The 21,493-nt window shown below is 43.5% G+C and overlaps 1 protein-coding gene across 1 annotated transcript in view; it reads left to right on the top strand.

Moving 5' to 3' along the window:
- Positions 1 to 11,959: 11,959 nt before the first annotated feature.
- Positions 11,960 to 21,493, top strand: part of Sgcg (sarcoglycan gamma) — a 52,649-nt gene continuing 43,115 nt past the window's right edge. Inside the window, exon 1 of the mRNA XM_034497727.2 lies at positions 11,960 to 12,337. The gene's annotated coding sequence lies outside the window, so the exon portion shown is untranslated. The remainder of the gene's footprint in view (positions 12,338 to 21,493) is intronic.

Raw genomic sequence — 21,493 nt, forward strand, 5'->3', positions numbered from 1 at the left:
TATGCAGTGCACCATGTGTGCTCTTGGAGTCTCTCCAGGGGCAATTCTCTAGATGTCTCCAGCTGACAAAGATCCCATAAAGTATCTGTGCAGCCTCTGTGGCATGATGAGGTGCCAGCACCTAGCAAGGGCAGCTATCCCAATATGGGGGCAGCTGCCTTGTCACATCAGGCTCAGGTATCTTCCTGGACAGAGATGCAGGCTAATCAACGTGTGTTAGCTCCCAGTCTGAGGCTTGACCACTCACAATGCTCACTTTCTGGATTGACTTATGAATTTTTCACTCCTGGGGGGCCTCTCTGTGGAGGAGACTTATAATGAAAAAGAACTATTATGAAAAAAACCAGATCTTCTTAGTGATTCTAACATGGTAGACTTAGCTCTCGCTGTATGCAAAAACCTTTCTATGCTTTGAGATGAAAAACAATCACAATTGTTGAACAACTCAAGTGGCTTTAGGCAGTGAGGGCATGTTTGAGGATCCAGAAACGGTAAGGCAGATGCAGCCAACCAAGGATAGTTGGGCACTATTCACTTACCTGGCAGATAAGCAGAGTTTAGGCAGAAGTGTTGGATATAGTCTACAGATCTGAATGATGAGAGTGGAAATTACTCATGAGACCAAAATCTTTACTTTTCTTTTCTTTCTTTTTCTCTTTCTTTCTTTCTTTCTTTCTTTCTTTTTTTTTTTTTTTGTTTTGGCTTCAGCAACAGATAAATGCTATAGTTCACTCTGGGGAAAACTGGCCTCTGAAATCTTCATGCAGAACTGGATGCAGCCATGGAAGACCTTACATGGCTAGGAGACCATGGACAATAATTTTGTGATTTCTCCACTCCAGTGTCCTCAGCAGTGAACATGGCTCATTCATTGGTCTGTGTTCATTTTTCAATCATCCCAAAGGCTGGGATAATATTATTGATCTCCTCCTTTATCAGCTACAGTACCTCAATGCAATTAGAACAATGTGTCAACATAATATTTATTCTTTGACTACTGCTGTCATAACAAAGATGCCAGGGATTGACAGCAGGTGCTGGAAGAGCCAGTAAATGTTACAAAGCAGGTGTCTTGCATATGGAAAGACCCAGTTACAGAACTTGTTGGTATGTTTACATGGTAACCTTGTATGGTAACCTTGATTTAATGGGGCTCAGGAAAATCCAGAAGTGAGTCAGTGTTTGTGGAAAGACCTGACATCATAGAAAATGGCCGCCTCATTGTATCTGAGACTCTTTGTTATACCCACCAGTGTGTCAGCATTCATGTGTCATCAACAGATAAACTGGAAATTTCTGGTTTCTTTAATAACTCAGTTGTGTCACATGTTTTTTTCTGGAAGCTGTCTTGTGAGAGAGCATGTGATGTTTCTGAAAACAGATGCTCTAGAGGGCTCATGATGTTTAGAAAGAATATAAATAGAACCTCACAAAGAGTGAGAGGATGCTCATGCATTGCTTCTCTGCTGCGTGATGTTTCATGGTCTTCACTGGTTTCCACTTTGTAGGGAGAAGCATGCCAGAGAACATCTTGTGGTATTCTGGCTAATGCTTGTGGATTTGGGGGAGCCTTGCTGTTTCTGCTGGACTGGGTACCTGCTACTGATTCATGTTTGGTGTTTGCTATTGAACTGGACTGCTAGTATCCTGACAATGAAGAATAGAATCCCCCCAAGAAACTACCTCTAAACAGGCCCACAACTCCCTTTTCCTATTAACCTTCTTTCCTCCCTACCTTTGGTTGGTAGGTTAGAAGGGAGGTTGAAGTGTTTAAGAACTCTTAATAAAGTAGGTTTAAAAAAAAAAAATCTAAGCTTGCATACCATGGCCCCAGAGAAGCTGAAAGATGGACTCTGAGTTTGATTAGAGATTCAAGGTCAGAGTCAAACACTGAGTCTATACTAGACCATGTAGTATGGGCACCATCCACACTCACCTGATCAAATGCCTGTTTTTTTTTTTTTTTTTTTTTTGGTTTGTTTGTTTGTTTTGGGTTTTTTTTTGTTTTTTGTTTTTTTTGTTTTTCGAGACAGGGTTTCTCTGTGTAGCCCTGGCTGTCTTGGAACTCACTCTGTAGACCAGGCTGGCCTCGAACTCAGAAATCAGCCTGCCTCTGCCTCCCAAGTGCTGGGATTAAAGGCATGCGCCACCACTGCCTGGCTGAATGCCTGTTTTTTAGAAGCCAGTGCAAATCATGAATATTGAAAAGTAATTTAATCAGATAAGAAAGAGGCTTTTAACTGGGCAACTCAGTATTAAAGAACTATAAAGAAAAGCAAGAGAAAAGGAATAAAAAAAGAAGTAATTACCATTATATAAAGGGTGGCATGAGTTTTAGAAGCAATTAACATGTTTGATATAAATTTTGAATAAAATTGGCTGTGCTTTCTCCTCTTCCTTCTTGTCATTAAATTTACTTTTTTTCTTTTTTTAACCAGGGGTTTGGTCCTATAACTCTTAGTAATCATATAAGGATAATAGGAAATAAACTATGTGTTCAGTGCAGGGAGGCTCTCAGAAAAGACCTGCCACCATTCTATAAGAAGCACCTGGAAATCCCGGAATTCCACCAGAAAGTGCAAAAAAGTTATGTTTCAAGCTGAGAAACCTGCTAGAGAGATGAGTGAGACAGGCAGACACAGTGTCTTAGGGTTTCCATTGCTATGAAGAGACACATGACCAAGGCAACTCTTATAAAGGACAACATTTAACTAGAGTTGGCTTACAGTTTCAGAGGTTCAGTCCATTATCATCATGGCAGGAAGCATGGCATTGGTGCAGGCAGGTATGGTGCTGTTGGACCTGAGAGTTCTACATCTTGATTTGAAGGCAACAGATTGGGACTGTCTTCAGCAGACAGCCAGGAGGAGACTATTTTCAACATTGGGCAGAAATTGAGCATATATATAAGCCTACCTTCACAGTGACATACTTCCTCCGACAAAGCCACACCTACTCCAATAAGGCCACACCTACTAATAGTGCACTCCCTGTGGGCCGAGCATTCAAACATATGAGTCTATGGGAGCCAACCTATTCAAATCATCACACATGGATTGCTTTGGGCAGCCTTTGACATTGCTAGATAGTTATTGTCTGAACATCTCTACTGAACTTTCACCTTTGCTTCTAAAGGCCTCTCCCCTCAGCCAACTACATTGGGATGGGGAACAATTTATGTTTATAAGTTGCAGAGAATGAAGACATTGCAAGGAGGCATTCTGAGGTATGGTCTGTAGACAGGTGAACACAGAGGAGGCCACACTGGGAAAGGTTTCATAGTCAAGAACATTAAAATATGTAGACTGAAAGTTTTTATGGAATTTGATTAAGAGTGGATTTCATTTCCAATAATTTTAGCTAAGCAAAACCTAGATATCATAAGACTAACTGTTATAGATCACGTTGACACACAATATTAAGCTATTGTGCCACTTTGGGAGGCAGCCTCATCTGTCCTCCGTGGTGTAGCTGTCTTGAGGCAGCATTCCCAACCCGTCCCTGGTAGGAGCGAGGTGTAGGCTGGTGACCACTTTTCAGTGCATTTCATTTTGTGCTAACATTGTTTTTGTGTTCTTGAAACTGGGTGTGGGTGCAGGTACATGAACTGATCTTGAGCAAATAAAGACATGTACAGTCAATGCAGGAGATCAGGAAGCACCCCCTGGCCTCCAGATTCATGTTTGAGCCTGGCCATGGTTGAAGGAGAAAGCATAGCTCACCTACTGGGGCAGGTGCTCAGGAACTGGCCTGAGATCTTCTTTTAAGTCTATTGTAAACCTGGAGATCTTTGGCCTAAATTACAAGTCATGGTTATCTATTTTTATATCTTGGACTCTGACACACAGTCATTCCTTAACTAATATTTGCAAGTGAATAAAGCATACGTATGATCATTCAATTTGATAATTGAATAATTCTTATATCAAAGTATTTTCACACAAGACAGACCACTGTGTGTATAAATAGGTAAAAATGATCCAAGGCTAACAAGATTGGCTTGAAGAAACTTAATTTGTTTGATAATTAAATATATATTATAAGTATATACAAACAATTATGCATGTATGGACATATAGATATTCCTGGTGTAAATACAGATGATATAGACTTTGGTATAGACAAGGACAACTGGACAAAGAAATCTTAATTGGTAGTGGAGAAAAATGCTAAGATATCTGCAAAATAAATACAGTACTGACAGGATTTATTAGAGAAAGCAAAGGCGTACTAGTCAATATAATATTTTGATATGATATATGTACGTTAGGGCAATGACTAGGACACAAGATGTGTTAATTTTGGAAGATAGTTATAAAGATAATATTGTCAAGTAAGTTTGAGATCTTGAAAAACTTGAATCTTGATAACTTACAATTTGAAGTTCTAGTTAAGTAAAAAGATAGCTATTTACCCATTTCCTATGATATGTCAGTTCTGTATATGATACTGGGAACCAAGAGCTGAGGAAAACTTTTTTTCTGCTTTCCATGTACTGAGCCATGACTCCATGACTACATTTTCTGAGTCATGCAGCCTCTGTGGTACTGAAAGGAAGCAATGCTCAGAGCCCCATGGGGCACAAGCTACAGGCTCTGCCTAGAAGAGGCAGGAGTTCTGCACTGTGACCTTGAAGTTGGATCATGGAGCCCTTGGAAAGCACAGATGAAAAAAAACCAACCTTTTCCAAGCAAGCAAGGAAGACAGATAGATATTCAGACAGCTAGAGTTGGACAAGATAAGTGGATCTAAGCTAATTTGATCTAGACTACATGAGATGGTAGTTTGGGTGAGATTGGAAAAAAATTATATTGGGTGAAATTGGAAAAAAAGGTCACATCAGATTTTTAAAAGCCCTGTGGGAGTAGGATTTTCCTGGTAGGGGATATTGAGCCACCAAAAATCTGAACAAAAGCATGGCTTAAAATGGAATGTTTAAAAATAATATTTCATTAAATTTATTGATGGATTTATGGAGGAACAATACAGGCATGGGCAGTATACTGTTTCAGAAGCCAGCTCCTGCTCCACTTGCCTGGCCCTTCCTTGGAGGCACCAAGCTGAACTGTCATGGGAGTAGTTACACACCAGTGAACTTAAAGAATTTAATTTGAAAAGAAGCTGGCTCATTGCCCATCCCCAAGGTCGTCAACTGACGCTATTTCTGTATACACTCCTATAAAACTGGGAGAACTCCTAATATGTCATACATTTTAATGTTTCATAACATAATTGGACAAGCAGAGGGAAGAGAGAAATTGAGGATCTCCAAGGCAACCAACGAGAGCCAAGAAGGATGCTCCTGGGTTATTCTGTTATTCCACAGAAACCAGTACTGACTTCTGTGATGGCCATTATTCATGAATCGTTTTCTTTGGAAATGAAAGTGTCTCTTGGAAATTTAGTCGTTCTGCCTATTATAAATATAAGTGGGATTTCAAATACAACAAACTTCAAATGCTTCTCTATTCTATGAGATAAGATATGAGAGCTTCTATGTCTAGAATTGTCAAAGGCAAGTTTTCATGCGTCTTAGTGTTGCGACATTTTATTAAGGGAAGAAATCTTCTTGGTATATTTGAGTTTACCCCTTACATTCTGTAGGGAGCTGCTTCCAGGAGTCATTTTAATGGACCTTTATTAATATTTATTTTTATGGTACCTGCTCAACTGCATTTTAGTTTTGCTTTATGACATTCAAATCTGCTGACTCGTGGTTAGAGCACTGAGTCTGATTCCCCCTTCCTTTGCAAGATTTGTGCATGTTTTGATGACTCCTTAGTGTCAAGATCAAAATCAAATTCTCTTTTCCTTCTCCAGTGTCAGCAATTGTGGTTGATTACAGTCTTCTGAAATTTTAGTATCATTTCAGGTACAATTAAGTACACAATCTACTCATATTTTTATCCCTGGGACAGCAGCTTGAAACTATGTAGATCACATGGCAAAGCAAAAGTTGTGGTTACAGAGAGGTGGTAATGTTTGTCTCCATAAGGGAAAAATCTGCAGAGCTTTTTAGAAGTGCAGAATCCTGGGGTGGAGGTTAAATAACTTATTCAAGGTCAATTAGTGATCAAGAGGGGAGGGCCTAGCTCATTTGGGTGGAATGGTAGTCCTGGGTTCTATAAGAAAGCAAGCTAAGCAAGCCAGGGGAAGCAAGCCAGTAAGCAGCACCCCTCCACAGCCTGTCTATTAGCTTCTGCCTCCAAGTTCCTGCCCTGTTCAAGTTCCTGTCCTGACTTCCTTTGGTGATGAACAGAAATGTGGAAGTGTTAGTTGAATAAACCTTTTTCTTCCCCAACTTACTTCTTGGTCATAATGTTTTGTGCAGGAATACAAATCCCGACTAAAACACCCAGCAAGGTGACAGAAACTCATGGCTGTTTCCAAAGGTGTGCTGCTGTTGGATCATAACCATTTCACACTGCATCTGGTCTGAACCAACAAGCAACTTGGGCTTTCCCTTCCCTGTAAACGTACTGTCTGCACACGTACTGTCTGCACACATCTCTCTGGCTGCTGACTTTGCATTGCTTCTCAGAATCCATTATTATTATTATTTCTTGTCTCTTTCTCGTGTGCTCAGGACATGCTGAAGTCAGCACATTCAGTTTCATAAATTTAGACCTCAAGGGCTTTTTCCACGAAGGCTCGAGGTTTATTGAAGTGGCAGTGTAAATAGCAGTACTGCACATGGTTAGAAACTTTACATTGAAGAGAAACTGATTCAGTGAGTGCCATGCGGGTACTTCAGGATGGCAGAGTTTCAATCAATTCTTACTACGAACATAGGGATCATTAGTAATCTTCCTAAGTCTTATGTCACCATGGTTTCCTTAACAAAATCTGTATGTTTTTCTTCCAAATATACTGTTAACACACAAACATTAAGAATTTTACATAACATCATAGTTATCATCTCAAGGGTGCTAATGTTCCCTGTTTGGTCACATGTGTCTTTTCTCATATTGTCCACTTGAACACAGTCTTGGGCCTGACACGTATAAATAGGGACCAGGAAGGACAACCCTGTAATGTGATATCATATAGCAGTCTCTGTAGCAAAAGTCTGTAAGTGACATTCCTCAAGATGATGAGTAACTCTCCAAAATGAGTGTAACAGACTTACTGAGCATATGGACTCCCAAGTTCAAATCCTGGTTCTCTCATTTACTAGCTACAAGCCTTGCAAAGATACTGTATTTCTCTGCAACATGGGGTGATAATTGTGTTGATTGTCCTGCCATGTGAACCTGTTCTCATAGGGCTTTGTTTGCTCCCCTGGGAGCAAGGCCTCTGCAGTGAGAATTTTGGTTTCTTAAAAAATCCAGTTACATTATATTACTATGTTTTTTGTTTTAATCCCAGGTGTAGGATATGGGGCTGCCTCAGATTGTCCACTGCCGCTGACTATGATTTGTGTCGTGCTTTAGAAAGGGTGTGATTTTGGCCAGCTGCAGATAGTTTATGTTTGGCATTCTGGGGACTCTTGGGAGGGTGTAAATGTGAGAGCCTAGAGGGGCTGCTGCTCCCCCTGCTGCTGCTGCTCCCCCTGCTGCTCTCCCTGCTGCTGGTTCCTGTTACTGCAGTTTCTCAGGTGGTTGTGAGCAAAGTGATGAGAAGAAACTGGTTATCCTGACGGTGAAGATCAAACTTGCCCCAAGAAACTCAAAGTCCCCAATCAGCAGGAAGCAGTTTATAAAGGTTTATGCTCCCTTTGTCCCCTAACCCTCTTTCTCACCTGCCTAGTGTTGGCGCATGGAGAAGGATGTTAGATATAAGAAACCAAGGAAGTAACCAAAAAGTACTGTTACAGGCCTCTCAGCCAAGGTATGCTGTGGGCAAGATGTCCAACCCCCTGCCCCGATACCTCATAGTACAGCTTAGTCCAACTCAAGGCCATTGACTGGACAGCCTCCATTCAGCCATGAGCCCTTCTGTATGCTGAGCACATCTGATGATAGTGATAAGAGCTGCTTTGTGTTTTTCACTAAATTTCTGTCTGTTTTGAACTCTGAGTTATCCGGAGAAAAGACTTCAAGGAATGCCAGTGTCCTTGAACAGTGCAGCCTCCAGTCCTCTGGTTCTACTGAACCTCCAATTTGACTTCGACAAAGGGGAGAGACACGAAGAATGGAGACAAGACAGAGGTTCTGATCAAGTCTCATTTATTGAAGGGAATTCTGAGGTATTTATACGCTTTTGCCACGTGCCTTGTAGGCGCGTGGATACCACGTGCCTTGCAGGTGTGGATATGACGTAAGCCTTACAGGCGTCTATAGCATGGATAGCACGTGCACCGTGCACCTTACAGGCTTGGATACCACGTGCGCCTTACAGGCATGTATGGCGTGGCTAGCACATGGATAGCATGTGAACCGCATGCCTTGCAGGCATGGATACCACGTGCGCCTTGCAGCTGGGGGCAGTAAACAGCAAAACAAAATATGTGGGATATCAGAGTGTGCTTCACCTGTTGTAGGCTGCTGAAAAAGTCTCACGTCAGGGTATATGGCTCCAGATGGCTGCAAAGTTGATAGCTGCTTTCTACTTAAAGTCGGCTCCCAACATGTGGGTGGTGTTATACCTGGGCACTTGGTTTTGGGGTGTATAAAAAAACAAGCTGAGCAAGCCGTGGAGAGAAAGCTAGTAAGCAGCGCTTCCCCGTGGGCTTTGGTGTAGTTCTAGCCTGCAGGTCCCCATCTTGAGTTCCTACCCTGACTTCCCTCAGTGATGTGGTCTGATCTCAGTGATGTGGTCTGAGATTATCCTAAAGGGAAATAAACACTATCTTCCACAAGTTGCTTTTGGTCATGATGTTTTAACCCAGCAACAGAAACTCTTTACTAAGACCACAGTGATGATGGTGGCGGCGCTTAGAGAGGTTCTACACACATAAAAATTAATACATGGAATGACTTATAAGTGGACCCTAAATCTATAAGAGAATCCAATCAGTGCAGCTCATTAAGCCACACTCCTCCCCACCCCCGCCCCTCTTCAACATCAGGGTCACACATCCTTTCCTGTGGGTGACAGATAAACAAGCTCATGAACACCATCAAGTTAGGCAGGCATACTTTCGTGCAAATGCTCACAGGTGAATGGGGATTAGTGTCAAGGATTTTCTTTTTCTTTCTGTTATTTTAATTTTTGAGACTATAATACAATTATATTTCTCCCTTCCCTTTCCTCCCTTTGAGTCCTCCCATATACTGCTTTCTCCTTTTAAAATTTATGTTCTCTTCTTTTTTATTGTTATTATATGCATATATGTATATACATTTACATATATGTATACATATATATTCCTAAATATAGCCTGCTCAGTCTGTATAATGTTATTTGGATTCATGTTTTCAGGGTTGATCTTTGATGTTGGATAGGCAATCGGTGTCTCTTCCCTGGGGGGAGACTGTTTCTCCTGCTCCCAGCATTCCTTAGTGGTCTATGGGTCTTTGCGTAGGGCAGAGACCTTGTGGACTTTCCCCTGTTCAGTTTGCCGTGTTCATTTGTACTGTCCTTGTTTGGCTCACACTTGGTAATCACGTTGGTAAGAATTTATTGGTGTAACTTCAGACATCACCAGGGGAAACATCCTCACATCAAACTCTGTGTTCCTACTGCTCAGATAGTCTTTCCATCCTTTTTCCCAGCATTCCCTAAGCCGTAGGTGCAGAAGTGTTTTGTGGATGTATTCACTGGGCCTGAGCTCCACAACTGCATTTTTTACTGATGGTAGTTTTCTGTAATGGTCTCCGTCTATTGCAAAGAGAAGTTTAATTGATGAGGATTGAAGATCTCATTTTTATGCCTACTTATCTGTATGTATAAAGACAAACACTTAGGATGTTGTTAAGGGTTGTGCTAGTTTAATGAAGTAGTGATTGTAGATTCTTCTCTAATATACATGACTCCGCAAGCACTGAGTGGTTAGCTGGGTTTCCAGTACCAGGCATGGTTTCTATTTAGTTGAGATGGTCTCAAGTCCAATTAGAGAACCAGTGGTTACCAATGAGGTAGGCATGCCACTACTGCACCCTAAGGTCACACCATACTGGGAGTTGCTGTGGTTCATTGCATCATAGCTGGGTAGGGTTGTTGGCTGCCCCCCTCCTTTGGAAGCTTGTATGGCTCCTTCTGGTACCACAAAAGCTAGTCCTCAGGGAGGAGACATTCAAGTCAGTTCCAGTTCAGGGCCCTGATGTGCTCTGTGTCTTCAGCAAAAGAGACTTACTATCTAGCTCTGGGGGCAACCAAAGGCAGTGGAACAGGCTGTGTGCTAACCAAGGGCAGTGGAACAGGCTGTGTGCTAACCAAGGGCAGTGGAACAGGCTGTGGGCTAACCAAGGGCAGTGGAACAGGCTGTGGGCTAACCAAGGGCAGTGGAACAGGCTGTGTGCTAACCAAGGGCAGTGGAACAGGCTGTGGGCTAACCAAGGGCAGTGGAGCAGGCTGTATGTTTTGAGAGTCCCTTGGACAGCTTAACCAACAACTTTATTTTTTTTAAAAAATAAAACCTAACTATTGATTCTTTGCTAATTTCACATCATGCACCCCAATTCCACTCATCTCCCATCCCTGTATATCTGCCCTCTACCTTTGGAACCCCCAAAACAAAACAAAACAAGTAAATTATATAAATTAACTACTTAAAAAACAAACAAACAAACAAAACAACAACAACAACCAAAAGCTCACTGTGGACGCTGCGTTGTGTCACAGAGTGTGTCACACAGTGTGTCACACAGTGTGTCACACAGTATGCCCTTTTGCCCAAACAGCTTTTCTTGTGAAAGATCATTGCCGTGAGTCCTTGGTCTGGGTCTGGCTTCTGCTGCATTATCAGTCCTGGGTCCTTGGACTCCTTTTGGATATCCTGTTGTCGGCGCTGTGCAGTGGAGATCCTACAGCTGTGGACTGCCAGTCCGGCCCTTTCACACACTCCAGCAGTTCATTGCACAGTTGTAACAGTGAAGCTGTCCCCTGGACCTTTCCAGCAAACTGACTGGATTTCTTAAACTGTGATCTAAAAATTGTAAACTTTTTTGCAGCGAACGGTAGACATTTTCACTTTATTACAAGAGAGACATTTCAAATGCCATCAGTAGCTTTGGTGAGAGCATTTCTAGAGAGCATTTTTTTTTTCCTCTTTGAAATCATAAGCATCTCGAGCATGCCCCTTCCAGGACTGTGTGTGATGATCTGTGACTGAGGTACATTCGTGAAACAGCTTCCCACATTCAGGCTAGTCACAGGAAACTGCTAACAGCACACGCTATCCTGTGGTGCCCCCACAGGTGTGTCACGGATAAATAAACAACACAGTCAGGCGCTAATCACAGCTCACAGCATCCCTTCCTGCCTTGAGAAAATTACAATAAAGTAGCTTCTTCCAACTACTGGATGAGCGATCAAGCCTTTGCCACCGTCACTTCTCACGCCCAAGGGCGTCTTCTGGTGGCTGGTCAAAAGGAGCTGTTCTGGAGAGACCGCAAAAGAAAACCCTTTTGCACCCGGCCCCCTTAAAACCCAGATAGCCTGGGGTTTTGTGCAACCGGTCATTGCACCCGGGCGAGATGAGACCCCGGATGGCTCCATGTTCTCCTCGCTGCAAGCCTCCAAGTAGAGCTGCCACCATGGCAGGGACTTAAGCTAAGGCTCAGGCAGAGGGAGGCCTGATGCCCCCACACTAGGAGCTGAGGAGCCAGGCTGCATAACCTAGACAGGAGAGTCGGATGCAGAAACTCGCGAGGGGCGTGGCGGGAGTAGAGGGGGTGTAGGGTGATGATGGGGTCCCTAGCCCCGGTAGCAAGAGATGCAGAGTTGCTGGAGGGGAGCGGGGTGATAGAAGTGGAGGAGGTACTTAGGCTGTTAGGGTAGGGGGAGCGTTGCAAGGGCCACACTCAACATCCACGTGGAGGGGTCGTCGCGGGCGGGGCGCGGGCGGGTCGTGTGCACTGCAGGGACTTAGAGGAGCGTGGAAAGAGTGATAGGTCCCGTTACCGACTCGTGACGAAGGCTGGATTCCCAGGGTGTGCAGTGACCCCCTTCTCCCCCGCCCTGGGGAAGCTGTGACCAGAACTCCCGGGATGTGTGTGCCAGCGACAGGGACCGCTCCACCTGGAGCAGAGTTGTCAACAGCGCCCGAGGTTGAGCAAGGAGGAGCCAGCCAAAGTCCACGTTGATCCGGAGCAAGAAAGTCTGTGTCCGGAACGCAGGGGAATCCAGGGCCGTTTGCACCCCAGACCCCCAAAGCACAACAGCTTAAAGCGGACGGCCACCATCCACTGCTCAGCACAAACTGTTCTCCAACCTCCTAATCAAGGACACCAAGGTAAGGCTTCCGGTCCAGCTTTAGCTTTCCCCAAGACCTCTCGCCTCCTCCTGGCTCGCCCCGACACCCCCTCCTCTCTGGGCTGCACAGCCGGCTCCTCTACGGAGAACTGGGAAGGCTGCAGTGAAGTTTAGACGTGGCCTTGCTTTGCCTAAAGACTGCTGTCTGATGTACACTCGGAGCCAAGACTTAACTCCGTGAGAGTGCTGGGTAGTGTGAGAGAGGACAAGAGGGAATCTGTTCTGTGAGTAAATTTACAGAGGAGTCCGCCGGTAATTTAGGGTAAGCAGACAGTTTGCACTAAGCGCAAAAGTCCGGGAGGTTCGCTTTGGGAGCTTGGAAAGAAACTAATGTTTCCAAAACGCTGGTGGCTGGTGTTATATATCTCAGGCTCAAGATAACATCTTCCAGTCCTGTTCAGTTATCTCGGAAGTTTGGCGCTTACGTATTTGCATGCTGCATTAGGAATGTATGCTGCTTTGTGATCTCAGTTTACAGAGAAACCACCACTCCCCAAATGATATTGTAAGGTAGATTTTCCACAGTGAGGACCCAGTGTCCTGTCTTGATGTTTCTGAAAGGAGACAAACCTGTAAAGCGGCAGAACTGTATTTCTGGCAGGCTGCATGGATGAAACCGTCAACAATACCGTACACCGTTAGTCCAAAGAAACACACTGGGAGATGGGAGAGTTTACCCAAACCAGCCAGGCATGGGAACTTTCCTTTTTCAACAATGTGCCTCTCTCTAAATGTTGCGACTGCCTGAGACACATGCCCCGCACAAGTGCACAAGTGTGGGAACTCCTGTCAACTCTGAAAATCACGTGGTTGACATTGCATATTTTGAACTCCCTGAGCCCCGAACTCTTCTGCCTTAAATGATTGTCTTGCAGAAGAAGACATTAGACAGTGGATGCCACACACAAATCCTAACTCATGTGTTACTTGCAGGAGGCTTTCACGTGCAGGGGGTTCTGGATCATCATTGTCATCTATGAGATAAACTGTAGCCCCAGGGGAAGGGGGAGACATCCGTGATGATCCACTGAGTGAAATATCGGAAATCCACAGTCAGGTGGAGTGGAAAAAAGCAAACTCTTGTGTTTACCAAAAACTTTGCTTTTTAATAAAACTATCAAAATATCACTCAGAAAACAAAGGAGTGGTAAATTATTTTTTTAAAAAGGAAACTTTAGATAATAATGGTTAGAAGTATATTTAAAACCACCCAGTTCACACATATGTAGGCACACTACACATAAAAAAAAACACTTTACATTTGAATCAAGAGCATTTTGTTATCTTGGGAATTCTTTAATTTACCAGACATCATTTAGACCTTAACCATGTCAGGCTGTCCCACGGTGGTTGACGTCCTGTACTGTAGGATAAGTGTGGTGGATATAGTTCCACTGAAAGGAAAAAGGTAAACATAATTCTGTTGCTTTTTCTGGAACTGGGCTGTAGAAAGTGACCTGACTAGACATGGTAATGTTGGCAAAGCAACGTAAACAGCCCGCGATCTGAAGACGGGTGCAAATGCTGTATTCTAAAATGTCCGTTTCCTTAGCTCCTCCTGTAGCTGAATTTACGGAGTGTGAACCCAACAGGACATGTGTTGGCGATGGTATGTTTTCTCTTCCAGTATCCCCGGTTTGAGGTACTTTCCTGGATGTGACACTTAATTAGGAAATGAAGTCACTGCATTCCAACTTGTGCTTTGTAATGTCATTTTGTTGTACGTGAGGGAAATGTCCCGCTGAAGTAGGAGACAGAGGGAAAAGCAGGAATATCAATTCAATGCTTCTTAACTGCTTAAGGTTATAGGTCCCCTTTCAAATCTATGGCTTTCATAGATTTACTATATGCCTCTGAAAAAAAAGTCATCTCACCTGCTGACCCCCCCCCTTCTAAGATTAATAATTCACTTACTGTAATCAGTGACTGGAGAAAAGAGAAATCAGCAAATATGAAGTGTGCAGAAACCATGCCTGTCCACATGCTGAGGCTTAAATTGGGGTGTCGCAGTCCTGAGCATCCCCTCTGGGAACTGAAACCAAATTGAACATTAGCCTAATTGAAAACAGCTGAAAAAAACTGCTGAGGACTCCCCACCCTCCTGCCAGGCTCTCCTGCCCAGTGCTGGGCACACTTCAGTTCTTTCCTCAGGGGTTCCTGTAAAACTCCTGACCCAGTTTATTTTAAAATATTTATCATCATCATCACCATGTTCATCACCATCACCACCACCACCACTACCATCATCATTATCATCATCATAAGTATGGTACAGTATGGTATGTATGGGACATACATGTAGGGAAGGGGAGTGTGCATGCCCTGGAAGTGAGGGGACAACTTTCAGGAGTCAGTTCTGTATTTCACCTTTGCTTGGGTTCCGGAAGTCAACTGCAGCAGTCAGACTTACACAGCAAGCACTTCACCTACAGAGCTATCTCACTGGCCCTTTGACTCTGTTTCTTTACAAACCTCCCTTGGGCCGAATGATCCAATGTAAATATCCAATCAATTAATTCCCAGATGACCTCTCATGAATGTGCAGGGAAGAAGATGCTATGTAGATCACATTGCCCAGGCTTCTCCCTGAAGCCAGGTAATGGGGCTGTTGCATTTCACCCACCTGCCTCTGCACCCTGGCCTCTGGACTCATGCATAATACACAGGAGGCTGTGCCAGAGCCTATGGTAAGTTTCAGAGCTGGTTCCAAGCATCCTTCCTGTTATGTTACAGCATCCTAGACAATTGACATTCTTCCGGTATAAATGAGTGCTAGTAATCCATCTGAATCAAGAGGAAAGAAGGCCTCACATCCAGGGACACAAGGAGGAAGAAACAAGAGGAGGAAGTACTTGCAGAAAATCCGGTGATGGGTGTTTGATCCTTGGATCCACATTTCTCGCAGTAAATATTATTTGGACCACAATATCACATGGACCATGTAATTCCCAAATAAAAGACACAAAAATCTTTACACTTACAATAAGCCATGGGGGCTGGAGAGATGGCTCAGTGGTTAAGAGCACTGACTGCTCTTCCAGAGGTCCTGAGTTCAATTCTCAGCAACCACATGGTGGCTCACAACCATCTGTAATGGGATCCGATGCCCTCTTCTAAAGGTAGCTCCTCCTATACATAAAACAAAATAAATCATTCTTTACAATAATTTTTAAAGCACTAGAGCTGGGCAGATATCAACCCTCTATGCTATTTTGTCTACTTCCCTGTCTATAACCCCAAGATATTGTTTGCCATGTTCTGCCTGGGCAGCTCCTATCCCAACAGGTCATTCCTCATGGCCATGTACTCACCATCCACCTACCCCAAGGTGACTTCTTCCTTCTTCATTCTCTCTTCTCCTTCATGGTCCCTGCCTGAGATCCCAAGCCTGGGAACCTTCTCTCTGCCCACTCTCTTCTGCTGATCCCAGGGTGTAGACATCTTTATTAACCAACCAAGAATAATTTGGGGAGAAAGGTTTACACAACAAAAGCTAGAAGGGTCTCCTTGTCTTGGAGCAACCAGATCTTGGGGTACAGAGCTCAGCATTTGAATGCAAGCAGCACCAGACCACTACACACACTCACAAATGGAAGGAAAGAACTTACTCCTGCAGGTTGTCCTCTGATCTTCACACATCTGAGGTTAGAGTTCATCTCATAGGTGACAAAGGTGATTCAGAACCCTCTCTGTTGTGTAAGCCTCATGTAAGTGCCACACAGGGGTTAGGATTTGTGTGCAGCATCCACTAACCACTGAGTCTAATGTCTTGTTCTGCAGTACAATCATTTAAAGTATAAAGAATACAGACCTAGGGAGTTCAAAATACTAAACAACAGAATGTCTGGTGGCATTGCAGGCAGGGTTGGATGCATCCCTGCAGCTAAGTCTTCATGACTCAGCTTCCAATTCCCCCTGCCCACCTCTGCCTACCCTCTCTCCATGTTACAACCTGTATGAGAGGATAGTGAGACCCCCCCCACCCCCCAAGCACCTATTTATGACTTTGTTCAGGATAAAAACTGCATATTCTCTAGACAAGTGACTAGCTTTTGGGAGAGATAAAATGGAAAACTTGCTGCAGATTAAATATCCCTTCTCCCAGAGAGTGGGACCAGAATAGTTTCAGGGCCTTTGGGGGGGGGGCATGATTGGAATATTTGCATATACATAGAGATGTCTTGAGGATGAGACTCAAGTCTGGGTGTGACATTCATTACACACAGTCTACAGGTAATGTCATACAATGTTTGAAGTCACTTTGTCCCTGAAAGCAAGTTTGTGTGCTGTGTTGCTCAGCTTTGCATCACTGTAACAAGATTCTTGAGGTAACTTAGAGTGAGGAAAGGAGAATGTGACAGGAAGCTGCTGAGTTTGTGGCAGCTGGGAAGCATAAAGCGGGGAGTAGCTGGGGTTCCAATATTGCTTTCAAGGGTATGTCCACAAATGACCCAACTTCCCTCTTACAAGCTTCATCACCGAAATGTACCACCGTCTCCCCATAGCATCAAATGAAGGACCAGGCTTTTCTTTTCTTTTTTTTTTTTTAATTGGATATTTTATTTACATTTCAGATGCCATCCCCTTTCCCCATTTCCTCTCCCTAGAAAACCCCTGTCCCATGCCCCCTTTTCCTTTCTGCTTTTATACAATTTTTAAAAAATGTTAATCAAAGGCTTTATAAGTTTCGTAATGCTCAATCAGAAGTGTAACCCAATACCCAACCTAGATACATAAACTGTCTTTGACTGGTGGAGACACGTGAATATCTGCCTTCATGCCCCCACCTCTCTTTCTCTCTTTTTCTCTCTCCCATCACCTAGCTTTTCCTCTCCTTTATCTTCTCCTCTCCTTACTCCATCTCTTCCTCTCGGTACTCCTCCCCCCTTAGCTCCTCCTACATATCACCCTTCCTGTTAAAATAAAACTTTCCTCTCAAAATACAATTAGAGCATAATTATGCCTATTTGTACCAGTGAGGTACAAGATAGTGAAGAACCAGGCTTTTAACCTGTGGGTCTCAGGGGACACTCAAGATGTAAACTATAACAGGCACAATGTCCATAGGGCACAAGACTATGGCTATATATTGACACTAAATGTTTTTCAATTTTAGAGCATTACAGATTTCAGACATTTGCATAACAAATGTTCAACTTACATCAACCCAACGATGGAAAGCTTAAGTCAGTCTCATTGAGACCATTTCGATGTGTAAATTTTTAAAATTAATAATTGACATATTTTAGTATAATATGGAAACATTTCAGCAAGAACATTTTGAGCCAATTTTGACAAGTGAAAGGGCATAAACAAAGAGATACCACATCACTGTCTGCAAGGTAGTTATTGAGCAAATAACAAGTGCCCATATTGCCTGACAAAAATACCAAACAGAGAACAGAGCCAAACTAAGATTGTTGATGAATGTTGAATTTTTAATGCAAAAAGACTTTTTTAAAAAAAAGCATACCTTTCAGTAACAGGCAGAGTTTACTTTTAATTATGACATAAACAGAAAAATTCTTGTAATGATATTCCTCCTGGTGTATATTTTATATCCCAATAACTGACTGTGTTCTGGGTGTTTGTTGGCAAGTCTAAAATATCTTCTTAGAAACCAGTCACAATCTGGTCTGTTCTGGGATGTTTTGAAGCAGTTTGACCTTAGCATAGCTAAGTAGCAACACTCATACTCTGACGTCCCACAGAACACAAACATTGTTCATGGACCACTTATGTTCTAATGCCAAGACTGTATCAAACACATTATGCTTGGATTTGGCCCAGAGAATAAGAACTCTTTCCTGGAAAACACAGCTGATCTGAGGCCAAAGAAAGAAAACTTGTGAAGACCTGGGGAGAGGAGACAGACACACCACCTTGTCCGCCACCTCCCCCAAAGAGAAATTGAACCTGTATTACTTGAAACCACCAGTGGCAATGTGCTTGCACAGCACGGCCTGGGTGTGACTTTTAAAAATAATCACTACATTGAAAGAGGCCTCATAGGTGTCACCTTGGGAACCTAGAACAAATAGTATATTCTATTGGTTGAAACCAAGGTTGGAATTGACAAAGCCTTTAGCTACACTTCTGGGCATAAAGGGGAGCCGAAGAGAATGGTATCCCTGAGAGAGTGATCGGTTGCCCAGTGTTGAAGGCAGGAGAGGACTCGGCACCCTGAAGGTCTGGTGCACAAGGGTGTGTCTAATGGTCACCACCATTTCACTCCCAACTCCGTGCTATGCTTAGGCTTTCCTGGAGGTGAGATCGTTGTGTCTGCATTGAAGGCAATGCTTATGCTCCCCAAATGCATGTGTTGAAACCCCACTCCTTCCACCGTGTGGTACAGCTAGACGGTTGGACCTTTAGCTGGTATGGAGGCCGTGAGGATAGACCCCTCTGAAATAAGAGTGCTCTGATTAAAGGGACCAGAGGAAGCCCCTTTGACCTTTTGCTCTGTCTCAAGAAGCAACGAGAACCCACCTTTCTAACCCAGAACCCGATCACATTGACATCTTCTTAGCTACCAGGACCATGAGAAAGGAAGGTTGGTTGTTTATAAATCACTCAGCCTCAGGCATTTAAACCTGTGTGAAAAACCATTATTCCTACAGGAGGAAGGATCCAGAAAAGCACAGAAACTGGCTGATAAGTAGCTTAGGCAAACTCCCAGCGGCCCCATTCACCCCTGTGATGAAACACGAGAGGACAGGCTTCCAGCAAGGAGCCACAGTGTGGAATTATTTACCCACTGACTTCAGGAAACCATTCAAAAGCAACAGGATAAACAAAGTCAAAGAAGTAAAGCTGACAAAATACTAGAGTTTGAGTAGGTATGTGGCCAAGGAGCCAAGGAGCGAAGCACCTGCTGCAGGTTCCAAAGATGGCAGCCGATGCCCTTCACAGGGAAAGGGCATGTCCTGTTCAGTGTGGAGTCTGAATGGCTATTTATGACACAGAACTGAGAGTGAGAGTCATGCGCTGGCAGCAGCATGCTGAGGAGGCAGCAAACGAGGAGCCACACTGAGAATCCGTCTGTCTCTAGGGCACTCTGGCTGCAACGGGGAAACGCCCGGCAAAGAAGAAGGGGAATGGTAAATAGAGAACTAAAAGTCAGCAAATGCAAAGAGACAGGTCACAAAGAAAATTGCAGCCAGACCATAATATATTCCTCCCTGGCACAAGGCTAAAAATAGGTGATGGCAGGGAGCCACCCTTGAGGAAAGGAGTCGTAGGAAAGATAAGCAATGTTTCCTGACAGAGGTGAACCTTTTACTTTGCTACTTCAGGTCGTCTCTGGGATAAACCTGCTGGGTTAAACATGGACAGCAATGTTTCACAGCAGTGACTGATGACCCTGGCTGACCCTTAGAACAACTAGAGGACTTTAAAGAACAGGACTTCATCAACACAAAACAACAGAATGTCTGGTGGAATTGCAGGCAGGTGCTTTTGATGCACCTCTGAGGGTGATTCCAGACCAGCTTCCAGCTCCCTCTGCCCCTCACTGCCTGCCCCATCTCTGTTACAATCTGTATTAGTGGGAGAGCCTTCTTGGCCCGAACCATCATTTCCTGCACAAATCACACCTTGCTTGTCCAACTCTTTCCTCAAAACTCTGCATTTTAGAGCACGTTGAGGTCATAGCAGAATTGACCAGAGGCACAGAGTGATCCTGTACCTCACCTTCTTTAAACAGTCACAGTGTCCCTCATTGTCCACACCTCCAACTGAGTGTCACATGCATCTCAGTCCATGAGCCTGCATTGACAAATCACCCACAGTTCACAGTGCTCATTGGAGTCCCTTCCCTTCTGCTACACTGTTGTGGTTTCTGAAAACACAAAGTAACATGTATAACTTAAACAGTTTCACAGCCCTCAAGTCTTCTGGGCTCTCTGTTCTAGCCTCTCTCCCCCAACAATAAAGTTTTGTTAGTCAGAGTGATAGGACTGGAGTTTCACACCACAAAGCCTCTTCTGATCAGCTTCTGTCCCTCGGTAAAGTGAGCAGATGTCTTCCATGCCTATTACTTCTGCGATGGATATTCTTCACTGTCAACTTGACTGGATCTAAAATATACACAGGCATAATAGTGAGGATCCTTGTTGGGTGTGTCTGTAAGGATGTTTCCAGAAGGTGTTAATGGGGAGGAAGACCTGCTGCGAATATGAGATTTGATATCCCCTGGGTGTGGTCCCAGCCTGAATAAAAAGAAAAATGAGAAATCCAGCAGAGCACCAGAATCCCCATTTTCTGATCTGTCCAGATGTCAGGGTCTCTCTACCTTAACCTCTCTCCACCTGCCAGCATGCCTTCCTGGATAGAACGGGCTGTAAACCCTCTAACTGCAAGCCACAATAAATTTTATTCTCCTAGGTGATTTCTGTCAAGAATTTTGTCATATGAAAAAGTAAGTAACATAGCTTCATAGTTTTTATCTTTTTAGTGCCAAGTAATATTCCATTGTCTACATATTGCAGTTTGTATATCTACCCATAGAAGGAACAGAAATTGATTCCAAGTTTTGATGATTATGAATAGATACCCATGTGCGAGTTTTAATGCAGATATATGTTTTCAACTATTCAAGGTAAATACCAAGGCTCATAGTAGTTAGGTTATATTATATAATCCAATATTTAATTTATAGGAATCTGGTAAACTATCTTCCAAGGTGGCCGCACTATTTTGCATTTCTACTACATGAATGGATGCTACTATTGCTGTGCACCCTGGCCAGCATCTGGTGCTGTATCCCTGGCCAGCATCTGGTGCTGTGCGTGTTCTGACTTCATTCTTCCTAATGTGTTGCTGACATTATTGCTCTAATTTGCATTAAGATATGTGGCATATCCTTTTGGGTACTTATTCATTTTCTGTTTGTCTTATTTTTAGAGATGCCTGTTATAATCTTTCTTTGACCCAGTTTTCAATGGGTGCCTGTTTCTTATTGTTGAATGTTTAGAGCAGCGCACGCACTTGTGTGCATTCTTACCAGTCATCTGCAGATATTTTTCTCCAAGTGGCTCATTCACTCATTTTTTTCCCTTCTGTTCAACCACCTTTGGAGGAGGCAAAAATCTTAGTTTTGACGATTTCCTGCTTATTGCTGACACTATTCGTCACG

This window comes from Arvicanthis niloticus, chromosome 3, assembly GCF_011762505.2.
Source record: "Arvicanthis niloticus isolate mArvNil1 chromosome 3, mArvNil1.pat.X, whole genome shotgun sequence".
NCBI classification, from domain to species: domain Eukaryota; kingdom Metazoa; phylum Chordata; class Mammalia; order Rodentia; family Muridae; genus Arvicanthis; species Arvicanthis niloticus.